This window comes from Lepidochelys kempii, chromosome 4 (genome assembly GCF_965140285.1).
Source record: "Lepidochelys kempii isolate rLepKem1 chromosome 4, rLepKem1.hap1, whole genome shotgun sequence".
In the NCBI taxonomy this organism is placed as follows: domain Eukaryota; kingdom Metazoa; phylum Chordata; order Testudines; family Cheloniidae; genus Lepidochelys; species Lepidochelys kempii.
In genome coordinates, this window is record NC_136383.1 from 77,455,884 (window position 1) to 77,469,731 (window position 13,848).

The window sequence follows — 13,848 nt, forward strand, 5'->3', positions numbered from 1 at the left end:
TGTAACTAACAATTTTTAGTTTTCTCAATTTTTCTTTTTTACATCTCTCCTTTACCTGTTTTTTAGACCCTGATAATACGAGGAAGGCTCCAGCAATCCATATAATTTTGTCTATTAAGCACCCAGCAGTCCTTAAAAATCTGTTATGTACTTCATTTTCATTATTCCCTTTTACCTTTGCCCAAAAGTTTAGCTCAAATAGTTTGATCCTTAGATTTATTGATGCTTCTCCAGTGGATATTTGCAGCATACAGACTGATGTTATCATTGGGCTACATACCAATTGCAGAGTTTTGCCCTGGAGCCGTTCCAAGTTTCTAAGAATTGTTTTTGAGGTGGAACCAAAAGCTTGGCATCTGTACTCAAAACTGATCTTAACAATGCTCTCCACATCATCATCATCAATACCTTTTTATCTGTACCCCATTTGTTTCCAGCTACACTGCAGTAAGTTCATCCTACATTTACATTTTTGTACGATATTATCCGAGTGACCCTTCCAAGTTAATTTATTATCAAACGGTACTCCTAGAGTCAATAAGATAGTAAGATACTGTTGCTGCTGGGCTTAAGAGCAGGCCTGCTAGCTTCCTCAGCCAATCAGGCGGAGTGGCCCATAAGGCAGCCTAACTGATGCAGCCCAGCTGTGCTCATTAGGCCACCAGGCACACACAGCTGCAGGGCCTTATTCCAGACAGCATGTTTGTGCACAAATACACCCTGGCCTATCAGTGAAAATTATTCACTCATTCTCACATGGGAGTTTGGATCAGTATTGGAGAGAGCTCAGAACATAGCCTCACAGAACACTCTTTTGAGGCATTCATGTGCACTCATGATAGAACTGTTTGTTATTTGATGGGCCAGATTTGAATTAAAAAATGGAGTGTTTAAAATAATATTTTGATACACCAAGAACCTGTCCCCCAAATAAGCCAGTGTTCCTTCCAAAACTTCAAATAACTTGATTATGGAGACCGTTCAAATCCAAATACAGATATTCCTTAATATCTGGCATTCAGAGATATTTGTTTTTTTGTCTCTCAGTTACCAATATTTAGCTTGTTCTGCATTCAGAGGGAATCTGCCATAGAAAAATGCACACAAAAGCACTTTATCATGTCATTTAATGCAGATACACTCTGCTCAGTTATACATGAATGTCCAGCATCTAAACTTCAGATCAAGAGTGACTTAGAAAACACTTTTAAATAAGTGTTCTATACAACTACAATATAATGATACCCTGAGCCCCAAATCAATTTAAAACTGTGAATGGTATTTATATTCCCAAAGTGAACATTGTTGCCACACACAATCATCCTTCACTTTTTAAAAAAATATATTTTTCAGCTATACAGCCTCCCTGGCACAGGTGCATTTTTCACAGTACTGGCAGCAGCAGACCTAATTGCATTTCATGTAAATAAAGAATATCTACCTCTGTTTAAGCAGTAATCTAGGTCAAAAAATGAGGTGTATTGTTTGTTTTAGTTTATGTAGCGCTTTACTGATTTGCTACAAAAAGTTTGTCTGGGAATGTGCTCGTGGCTTACATTAATTTAAGCAATGAAATGTAGCAGTTTTTACTAAAACTCCTTTTTCTTCAGTTTTCATTACTAAATGTTATTTTCTCTGTGCTAGTGGGAATATAATAAATATTTTAATAGTGAAAAGGTGTTTTGGGGTTTTTTGTGGGACTTGCAGGGGGATTTAAGGTCTCTTTGGTTCTTCGTGAGTGCTGAAATATGAAGTTCACAAAGTTGCATAGTTAATATTTAATTGAAGAAAGATGTTCTGGATTTTGAATCACTAGCACTAATAATTACAGCATGACAATCTTACTTCCGACCAGTTTCAGTGATGCCAAGTTTGGTCTGAGGAGAGAGAAACATGGTGCCTTGATTATCATGTACATTTTGAACATGTGCCCATAGATGATATTGCAGGGAGGACTGTTCTGTAATGTTACCTTCTCCTATGATACCAATTATTATAAGTGTGTATGATGGCTAATTGACACCCTGTAAATGGGAGGCTGCATCTCAGCAGGTTTTACCCTTAATACTGTGAAGATGAAAATAATATAAAAAAATGTGTTCAGTGGGAAAGAATTCCATAGACAACCTGCCACAAAAACATTTTCACTCATTAAAAGCCTAGGTGCAGGGTTTCTAACTAATGACATTTTTTAATACTAAAATGTTGTAATTTTCCATACTCTATTCTGGAAGCATTGTTATTGAAATTTACTTGCTATGGGCAGCTCTAGCAGCTGCTGTTAATAACAAAATGAATTAACAGCATGCAAGACTCCATGGAGTCCCTATAGGTATATTTCAGTTGCAAATGAGTCCATGATATGGGCACTTGCCATAGAATGGGCTAGCTCTCTTATACTATTATACAGTAACATTATTTTATTTTACTATGACAAGGCTTTAAAAATATATATTGTGTAAATGCTGGTAGTAAATGTTCCAAAAGAATGTGTTTTTCGTCAGTGGGGAACCTAAGTTAAATGTTAGTAAAGAAAAATGTGGGTTCCAGAACAGCAAGAACCAAAAGATTTGTTACTAATCTGATAACGTGCACATTCAAGCATTCTCTTACATGCATTGTCTAAAGGAACGGCTTTATTCTTAACAAGGAAAACAATTAACACTTAAAAGTATTGAGTCTTCTTGTGGGATCAAGGTGCCTGCACTGTGGGCCCTTAAAATATTCTAGAAAGCGGTGTCCACTGGGGCTATACCCCTCATCTTCCCATCCCCATGCACAGTTTCAGGGGCTTAAAAAAGGTGAAAGGATTTATTATCAAACAGTACTCCTAGAGTCAATAAGATACTGTTGCTGCTGGGCTTAAGAGCAGGCCTGCTAGCTTCCTCAGCCAATCAGGCGGAGTGGTCCATAAGGCAGTCTAACTGATGCACCCCAGCTGTGCTCATTAGGCCACCAGGTATGCACAGCTGCAGGGCCTTATTCCAGACAGCTTGTTTGTGCACAAATGCACCCTGGCCCTCAATTCCTTCTAACCACTGAAGGTGCAGTGATCTCAGATACAATGAACCATAATTCTTTTCTTTCTTCTCTACTTTAGGGGATATTTTCATTTGTAGTTCGTTAAATTGTCATTTACGTTGTCAGCTTTTCTTAAGAAAGATGAGGAAAAGAGGAGGATGCCTGTACACCACAGGCATCATCTGAACCCACAGAGCTGGGAAGGTCGCTTCTCACCATAGCTAGCAGGGCCATGTCTTCAGGTGTAATTGACTAAAAATCTGGCAATCTGTAAATCTAGCATGGCCTTTAGAGAGTTACTCACCAAATTGATACTATGTCTGACATAAATAGCATCAAGATCTCGGGATCCATTCTGAGTGAGCAAGTGCAATGCCAGGAATTCAGTACCAAAGGGACCCTGGATCTATCCAGGTCAGTAAAATCCAGTGTTGAGGGCTTTGCATTGTTGATTCTGAAGAGCTGCTTGCTGCAGTGGTACTGTGCTTAGGTACTTTTGAGTTGACAGAGTCCCGTGCTGAGGTCCTGGAAACATGAACATCGTGTTTAGCATGTGTGGGATTGAGGTTGACTTAGACCTTGTCTACATGGGGAAACTCAGGGCTTGTCTACACTGCCCCATCCTGTTCAAACAGGATTACATTAATGCGACCTAGGAATCTTTCAGTTTGCACCTTCAATGCCCACATGGGGAAGTTACAGAGCAGCACTTTGTGTACTGCTATGCATCCCCCCAAAGTCTGAACTGTGGGGCAGTGTAGACATGCCCTCAGGAAAGTTTATTTAAATCAGGCTTTTAAATGGTTTAGTTAAACCACATTAAATCCCTCTGTGAAGGTGATTATTCAGAATTATAATGGCCTTAATTCTGCCTTTACTTGGTTTAGCTTTATTCACTTCAGAAATGAACTAAATTAAACCCCTGTGTGGACACACTCATTCAGAATTAAACTGGCTTTAATTTGGCTTTGTTTAATTCACTTCCAAAGTGAATGAAACTAAACTGAATTAAGGCCCCTTTAATTCTGAATGAGAGTGGCTACACAGGGATTTAATGCAGTTTAACTAATCCACATTAAATTAACACCTCAAGAGCTTGTCTACACAAGTGATCAGTTTACAACAAGCTGTGGTGTGAATCTTCCCTTACTGGCCTTACTGTCAGTGTTGACCTTGTTGATGCACGTTAACAGTTAATGTGCTTTGATCTAGTCCTGTTTCAAAAAAGGACTAGATCATGGCACATTAACAAACTGCTAATGTGCATCAGAAGGGTCCACATGGATAGTTAGTTATTCTGAGGCAGGCAGGTGTGGGGTATATTCACACCCTCACCTGCCATGAACTGAATGTTTGTGTAACAAGCCCTTATTTAATTCAGATCAATTTTCCTGAGTGTCCATTTGTAGACAAGTCCTAAGTCTAACATGAAGGATCCCACACCATTGGTTCTGGAATGTCATGTGTTTGGCATAAGCAGCACCAGAGTCCATGAGTTTGGGTTAACCAAGTCTATTATCAGTGATCCAGCCCTGTCAGCTTTAGAAAATTGCTTGCCAAAGTGGTTTTATGGTCATTATGAGCAACATCTTGATCCCCAGATCACAGAGTTGAATCCCTGGATCCACCAAGTGCCAAGGATATGGAATCATTGACTTTATGCTCAACATTAGTAGCACAGGGGTCCCTGGATTAATTCATATTGACTGAATCTTGGGCTGAGGACCTGGCATTGTCAATTCTATGTGTTGGATAAGCAGCACTACTGTGCCTGGCTCCATTCATGCCTGAATCCAATGCTCGGAGAACTGCCCTACTATCTCAGGAGAGTTACAGGTAAAACTGGTTCTGTGGCTGGGATAAGCGATGCCAGAATCTTCAGATCTTCCTAGATCAAACAAGAATGGTGCCAGAGGTCTGGCTTCATCAGTGTCAAAAAATATACGTCTGGCAAAATCAGCATCATAATCCTAGGACTACTGCTGGTTGACTGAGTCCAATGGTAAGAATATTTGACTCTGAGGCATCACTTTCCAAAGTGGCCAAGGTGCCCAGATCTGTCTAGGTTGATGCTAATTCTCTGGCTTCATTCACTTTATGTTCCATGTAACAGTTACTGAAATTCTGGATCTATGAGAGTCAACAGAGTCCACTGGATTCTTGCAAGGATTCTTGATGGAGAGTTGCCTGCTCAGTTCTGAATATTGTGTTGGAAAACTGGAAAATTTGACCCAGCTGACCAACTCTGGTGAATTGGAAGAGACTCTCAAGAGAGCAGCTCAAAAGAGAGTTGATTGGAAATGGTTTTCCCTTGTTATGTATTAGAATGCAATTGGCTGACATTTCAACTTTTCACTGTGTGGTACACAGGTCAGTAGTCCTTTTGTTCATGCTCCAGTAACCAGGTTAATGAAATGGTTGCACTATGTACTCACTAGGGCTGCTTGGGGTAGTTGTTTTGTCATGTATGGGTTGTGCTCTGAGTTCTGTGGTGAGATGGATTCATTTGAACTACCCTAGGAATAGTCCCTTCTGTGTGTGAAGCTTTTTTTCACAAGACTCCTAGAGACTCTAGTCACACATTTGTCATACTGTTCTCCTCCATAGCCTTGTGACAATGCATTTGTTATAGCTGTTACTTCAGGACAGAAAGTTAATGATATACAGGCCCAATGACTCCATATGCCATATTATATACAGAAAATATGTCTCTATCTATGTCCTTATCCTAATTTCGGTCTTTGATGGTCTCTGTCCATCGTACTTGGGCCACTAGCCTGTCTGTATTTCTCCATGCCTTATTCATATCCAGGAAGATTTGGCTGCATGCTTTGGATATCCAGTGTCTTATATTTTCTATGAGGACCAGATTAATCCTCAAGTTCCTTCCTAGTCCCCAAAAGCAGGAGGTGGGACTAAGTGGCCTTTCATCACAGCTCAAAGATTACCCAAATACATCATCTTATGTATCACAATTATTATGATAATGTGTTTTCCATAACATGTTTTCCCATGGGCTTCATCACAGGATTTTGTAAGGAAGCTACTTGAAGTTTTATATGTGCTTTTTAGCTATTTTTTCCTTCATTTGAGGCTTGTTTTGGGAGAGTGAGAGGTTGCTGTCATTTCTAATACATGTTTGACCTGGCATACAGAGTTGATGCTGATTTTTGGCAATTCTGCACCTTCATTTTCACCTAGAAATCTTCATTCCACCTTCCTTTTTAAAAATAAAAATTACTGCTTACTAAACTCCCATAGTTGGTAATGTGCAGAGACTACTTGAAGAAACTGAAGGTTGCTTACAAGTAACTGGAGTTTTTGAGATGAGCCTCTGCACGTTCATATTCCTTACTTGCCTGCCCAGCTTCTTTTCAGTTGTAGGTTCAGAATTCCTGAAGTAGTAGATTCCAAAAGCTTGTGGTGCAAGCACTTTCATCCCTCAAGTGTGAATGTAAAGAGGCTCATTTCAAAGAAATCTAGTTACTAGTAACTAACCTTGATTGTATAAATATTAAATTTAATTTTTGTTTACAAGAAATAGAAAAAAATACACATCCATAAATTGTGTGTGTGTGTCTATATAGGCACACATTCTCTTGTGACTCTCTAGTGTTGAACAGTGGGATTCAGTAATATTAGTGACCCCGAAGAGCATGAAGTAGCTCTGTAGGAACTTTCACACCTTGTTTCCACAGCAAAAACAAATAAACTTGATATCAGCAATTTGTTAAATGAACATTAAATCCGTTAACAAAAAGATGAAAACAACCAAGTTGAAAGAACACCCAAACATAGAATCCAAATTAAGTTAATGATAGATTCTTAACATTCTTACCAGTGGACTTTCAGAGACAGATCATCAGCTGGTATAACTCAATGATTTGTGTGTCTGGCCATCAAATAGTAAAACAGTTTGCATTGATTCTGTGATTCTCTAAGCTTTTTTCAGAGCTTTGTCTCCATATTGCAATTGCCATTCCATTTTTGTAGTGTTTAGTGACTTATTTGGAACAGAACATAAATACTATTTATCTATTTTGCATTTAGTGTGCATAATTTTTTTTTCACAGCTGTGTGTGATCCCAGGAAGGTTTTCTATCTATTTCCCCAATTAAAGGCGTGTGACAAGACATGTGCAGTGTCCCAAGATGTTAGGTCATTCATGACTGGGATTATTATCTGGGCTTCCATTATCCTGTTTTGAGTTTATCATCTCTTATAACATTATCTCTTCCTATGATTCAGTTAGGAGTTGGCTACACAAACTATAGGTGAGCCATTTTTTCAGAATGTTTTGCCATTCAGTATTGGTAGCTACTGTAATATCCATAGTTTCTGCCTCCATAAACTGAGATCATCACCCCTGAAACCCTTCTGAAGTGTGGAGAACATACTAAGAATGGTCTTCGACTATTTTTCAGATTATGATTTTACCATTTCTTTTCATATTCTGGTCCATCTACCAGGGATAACTCTTTTTTTAAAGTATCAGAGGGGTAGCCTTGTTAGTCCGGATCTGTAAATGCTGCAAAGAGTCCTGTGGCACCTTATAGACTAACAGACATATTGGAGCATAAGCTTTCATGGGTGAATGAATACCCACTTCGTCGGATGCATGTATTCACCCACGAAAGCTTATGCTCCAATACGTCTGTTAGTCTATAAGGTGCCACTGGACTCTTCGCCTCTTTTTTTAAAGGTTTCCTGTAAAAGCGGCTTGTGGTGGTGGTGGTTTTAGATTTGGCCTGTTTCCTTTAAAAAGAAAATATTGGGGAAATTGTCCTTCATAATGCATTTTTATGGTATGATGTTGAAAAAACATTGAAAATAAAACACCTTGTGGTGAAAAGATATTGGCACAAATGTGTTACATTTGACTCTTTCCTTTTTCATTCCATCGGCATCCTTTTTTTGTTGTTACAGAGTTCAGTATTTCTGACAGGCTCACAGAAATAATTGAGTGGACTGTAGACTGTATAGACTAATGTTTGGAGAGAAGTTCTAAAAGCAAAAATAATTGCAAAATTCAAATGTATGGCATGAAAATCTTTTTTTTTCCTCAGTGAGAGTACCAAAATTGAACATGTTTAGAATGTTAAAGAGAGTATGATAAGTATGAAGTGGTATTTTCAGAAGCTAGCATTATAGCACTTGATTCTGCACACCACCTTTTAATTACTAATTCTCTATTTTTGTGACTGACTGTACCCCAAAAGTTGCTGAAAGTTAAATGTAGAAAGTTACATTACAATTAATTTCTGAACAGTTGATGATGATTGTTCAGGAAAGTGACAATGTGAAAATGGCTTATTGCTCAATAAAGCTGCTCTCTATATGTATTCTACTTACTTACGAAATTAAGCATTGTCTTTTTGTTTGTTTTTGTTGCTTACTATTGTTGACTCTATTGGGTTTACAGGGCTATGGGAGAGTGAGTTAGAATGTTTTCTAGTTCACACATCAATAGAATTGTTAAGTTACAACTGAAAAATCATTATTATTGACAATGTTAATGCCAGAAAGAATGCAGCTAGACTTTCAGATCACAGGGTGAGTTTGGACAGTGACAGTTAGGAAATAACATTTTACTTGTGAGCTGACAAGATAAAATATGGAAATAAGTGAGAAAAAACAAATATGGAATCCCCAAAAGTAATTCTTACTGTTGGTATAATAGGCTGGCCAGAAAACAAGAATTCTGTTGTTGTTGTTGTTTTAAATTGAGGTTTGGACATCTGATTTTATTCTGATATGAAACCAAAGCCTTTTGAAATTTGAGGGTGAGGAAGAGAGACTATCTCAGAATAGTCAATAACCCAGTGGTCAGTGGATATGGGAGACACAGATTCAAGTCCCTGCTTCAAATCAGGCAGAAAAGAAACTTGAACTACATTTTCCACATCTCAGGCATCTGCCTTAATACATTGGCTCCCTAACTTTTTACTAAGGCAACCCACCAACTTCATTTTGTCTTTTGTTTGTTTGCTTGTTTATTTGTTAACATCCTTCCCAGGGTCTAAATTTGGGATGGGAATGAAATCATAAGCCAGCATTGTCATCTTTGTCCTCCCCCACGGTGTGCTGCCACCTCCTTCTCTAGACCCTCCCTTCGCTCCCCAGGGCTTGCCCTCAGCACCAGACCTGGGACGCATCTACAACCTGGTCATAACCCACCTTTTTGAAAACGCTGTCCTAGCCACTAGGCTACTCTGGGGTATTCCATCCTGGACCTGACAAAAGTTTCAATGACTCTGATGCATTTCCACAAACAGTTTTGGTTTGTGATGGCTTAGAATTTCTTGATGGAAAACTTTCACCAAAGAAATTCTAGGTACAATCAAGTAAAATTACCTTTTTCCAATGCTGTAACATTACTCTAGCAATATCCATAATAAATATTCACAGCAGATAATCTACATTTCAATTTACCTTTTAAATAATATTTGAGATCCAATGAAGCACACATGCATTACTGTTAAACAGAAGACAACGATGATGACCCAGAACAAGATCAACATTAAGTATTTCTGCCCCTCAATAGAATTGAAAATTATTACTGTATTTTGTAATTAAGAATAATTATACATAGAATATTTTTAAAAGGTTCTCCTTGATAAATCCATGCTTGTGATCCATTTGATTACAGATTTCTGGATTGTTTGTGACCTGCTGGAGTAAAACCGTTGTATTAAACTCAGAAAACAAAGAATTCCTGAGTGAAGAAAGAAGAAAAGGTAAGTCAAAACATCCCAGGGTCTCTGGTTGTATTGGGACTCATAAATTGCAGTGAAGTGATTAAATGTCTAACTGATAATCACAAAAGACCAAGCTGTCCTTTGTCTCTGTACCCTACTTTCTAATCCATTACCAGTAATCTCTGCTGCTGGATCAATGATTATGTCCTTAAATTGTTATATTAACGATATTGGGTCAAGTCCAGAGTTGGTGTATATCAGCATAGCTCTAACTTAAATGGACCTATGCCTGTTTACACAAGCTGAGGATCCGGCTCATCTCTTTTTTTCTTCACCCTTCCTTTTTTCTCATTCTATTTCCTATCCCCCACCCCATATTTACTGACCTTGAAAAAAGATATCATTAACAAGTAAATTATCGTATTTCAGTATTGAGTTTAGTTATCGTGACCTTTATCTTGTGTTCTGAATATAAGCCACAATGAGGTATTCATGCTATACCATGGTAAATATTTGCTTTTTAATGGTACATATTCTTGCTTAATATTTTGGAACTTTTAGCAGTAGCCATGAACTTTAATAAACTCAGTTAAAAGCACCTGAGTTATAAGTATGATATGTTAAATGTCTATGTTCACCTGGAAGAGTTTGTGTTAGGCAGCAATCTTATTCCCAACAAGTCTTGATCCTCCTGAGGAGCACTTACATGGCAACCATAGTGAATTGAATTGTACCTGGTTATTTTTTTCTCTGGTTATAGCTCAGTGAGTTTTCTCAATGGTAGCCAACGTCTAGTAATTTAAAGCTTGTGAACCTTGAAAAAAGGGTTTGTTTAAAACCATATTCTGGGGCTTTTCCACCAAATGGAAATTGTGTTCTACTAGGGAACTGCAAAAGATTTTAGAACAGAATATCTGATAAGCACTCTGCTCATTAATGTTTGTACAGTAGTCTGCCTTAAAGATCTACAGTCTCCTGGAGCAAATCATTCAGAATTCAACTGCACTCTTCAAGTTTAATGTGTTGAGCTCTTTGAGTTTCCCTACCCCCTCCTGATTGATGGCTTGTTTCTTCTTTTAATACAAAATTCAGTAAAATTTCCCACAGTGAAAAGGATCTTTTTAATTATGAAACACCAGCATGTGGGAATGATTCAATTTACACATCAGAAAAGTTCAGTTACTTAACCATAATTTATTTTGGTTCTGATCATTCGTGGACCACAAATTCTTTTTTATGAGGGGGGGCAACCAAAACAAAACAAAACAGGAAAATGCTTTAAAAGGTGCCTCACTCTGTCACCATAATAATAGACATTTTGTTACACACTTATCCCTTTCTCCTGTTGTGAGATTTAATTTAAATGTACAAAGCAGGTCCTGAACAACACAATGTTCCCCTTGAATCTGACATAGATCCAGTATATGAGAGAAGAGCTAGGGGTGTCCAGCTCATGGAACTGTGATGATAAGAGAGAGTTGCAAAATAAGATAATTGGGGTTTAAATGTTGCACACAACACCACTGATTGCTTGGGGTTTCTTTAATATCCTTCTCAGGCACTGACTTTTATTTTTCCCCATGGGGGTCTAAGAGAAAAGTGATAACATAGGCCTTAAAAAAAACCACCCTGAGTAATTAATCAAAACTGAAATAAAGCTCTGGGAGGAATGGATGGGTTGTGTACACATCCTGCATGCGGTGTAAGACTCCTTTATTGTTTTGTATTCAGAATGTAGTAAAGCTTAAGGCTTACCTTGGTTAAGATATAGCAGGTTTTAATGATTTACAATTGTAGATTTCATCTGTAGCCTTCCTTAGAAAATCAGTGGAGTAAATTTACCCTTGTATTTAAACAGCATAGGGAAAAGAGAGCCAGTAGAAATACCCATAATTAATTTGTATACCTGATAATCGGTATTTTAAATAGAACTATTATATGATACCAGCCCCTTTTGTAAATTTTCAATCAATTGTGCATCATATTCCTTATGCACTTTGGGAAAGTTAATGTGCAAAAAGAAACTTATGGAGTTAAACTAGATTTGTATTTTTAGATAAATTGTCAGTGCAGTATGCAGGGAATTAGGTACACAACTCTTAGTATTGCTAATAGGAGTTTGTGTATCTAATTTCAGGCACGCTGTGCTGAAAAGGTAATCAATGTTGGCTTTGTGCTATAAAAATATAACTCAATATGTAGTGCAAAAGCCATATTCTGGTTAAATGAAGTACATTGTTGATTATATTCCTTCATTTTTTCTAGCATTTTTCTAGCATCTCTGTTTTTTACCTCAGAAAAACAGCTTTCTGCAGCTACCACTATAGTAAAGCATGTCAACCTTCTCTTATCTGATAAATATCCACTTTTCAAACTCTTCTCATCAATTGTTTGAAAGATGCTCTCTCTTACACTGCATTTAGACTTTAATAGCTAATGTATAAACTTGAATGTTTTTAGTGGTCCTGTGAGAGAGACACTGAAATAACTTTTCATAGCATCTGTACTTTATGTTGGTTGGGTATATTGTTACCCAACAACATAGGCATTTCCCTTTGTATGGTTTAGGAATGGGAACAAAAATAGAGCTAACATGTATCTACAACATGTAACAACATGAGATTTTCTCTTCTTACCAGGCTGGTGTAAGCTTGCCACTCTACCAGATGGACTTCACAAGTTCCTGTTAACACCACTACAGCTACTGCTAATTTATCTGTACCCTGTGCACTAAAATTCTTGTCAGCAACAAGAAATAACATAGGGCATATGATGGCAGCAGTAATAGGGCTCAATTAATAGAATAATTTAACGAGTCTTTTCTTTATGCAGGGCTGGCCTTACCATGAGGCGAACTGAGGCGGCCGCCTCAGGTGCCAGACTGTGCGGAGGGGCACCACTAAGACCCAGAGTATAGAAAATTGTGTCTGCTGTTGGTATATATGTATTCTCTCTGCTCTAGATGCACAGAGATGGTGGAGTGCTGTGCTGGCGGAAGGAGGGCACAAGAGACCTTTCAAAGTTTTGGCCCAGGCGAGGGGGAACGGGGGCGTCATTTGAGCTCCCCACCTCGGGTGCCAAAATGTTGTCAGCTGGCCCTGTCTATATGTAATTTTGATGGTTCTGTGACTTTCATGCAAAAAGCCAAATTAAGGTTAAAATGCACCTGTCAGTTCTATCCAAGAGCTAATTTTACTAATTCCTTGAGATCTCTGTGCATGAGAAAGGAAGCTTGAATATTTTGCTTTCTTAACATGTTGTTCTAATTTATGCAAAGAGTACTTGCATTCAACGGTTAAACCATTTTGTTCTTACTTCACATAGTAAAGTCACCCTGTATTCTGATATAGAAAGTGAACTTTTGACGTCTCACATCCTGATGCAAAAATAACAGCTATAACCCATCTTTAGTTTTTTATACAAGAATTAATTTTAAACTATTCTCTTTTATTTCCAACATGAACACATCTAGTTTCACAAACACTCAATTTCAAATGAGGTTTTTTTCAGGGTTTTTTAACTATTATAACACTATGTGCTTTTTTTGGAGTTGCAACAGACCAGTCAGCAAGCGATCCTGAAGATGCAGCTCCTTCTTATTGTTTCTTTAGTATGTCCGTCACTTCATTACCAAACAAGCCCTGTGGTTTTTCTTCAGATAGGCCTGTGTTGCTGGAATTCTAAGCAGGTCACAGTATTTCTGTGTAGGCTAGGGTGGCCACAAAAATCTACAAATTTGGTTTACAGATGATTGGGATTTCCATTGTGTGTGTGTGTGTGTGTGTGTGTGTGTGTGTGTGTGTAGTCTCTTTAAACAATTGTAACACCACATTCTGCCAGTCCATTAATTTGTGGGTGTTTTGGACTGTAAGTAATATGCTCAAATCCAGAGACCCCTGTGTGAAGATCTCAACATTTGTAATAGCAAATTGAGGTCCATTGTCATTCCTCCCTATTTTCAGACACCCAAATCTGGCAAAAGTAGCTTCTGGTTTTAAGATGATCTATTTTGAAGTGGCCTCCTCTAGTTGAGGTACTTGCAGTTAGTTTGAATATCCATCAATGACAACCAAATATTATCTTCTCTGTAGAGTGAAAATTTTACCTAATCATGTTGAATACTTCATTT

The 13,848-nt window shown here is 37.9% G+C and overlaps 1 protein-coding gene across 22 annotated transcripts in view; it reads left to right on the top strand.

Annotated features, from left to right (window-relative positions):
• TENM3 (teneurin transmembrane protein 3) overlaps positions 1 to 13,848 on the top strand; it is a 2,191,633-nt gene that overhangs the window by 1,496,360 nt on the left and 681,425 nt on the right. For all 22 annotated transcript variants that reach the window (XM_073341694.1, XM_073341703.1, XM_073341702.1 and 19 more), the window contains one exon: positions 9,671 to 9,758. The gene's annotated coding sequence lies outside the window, so the exon portion shown is untranslated. The remainder of the gene's footprint in view (positions 1 to 9,670; positions 9,759 to 13,848) is intronic.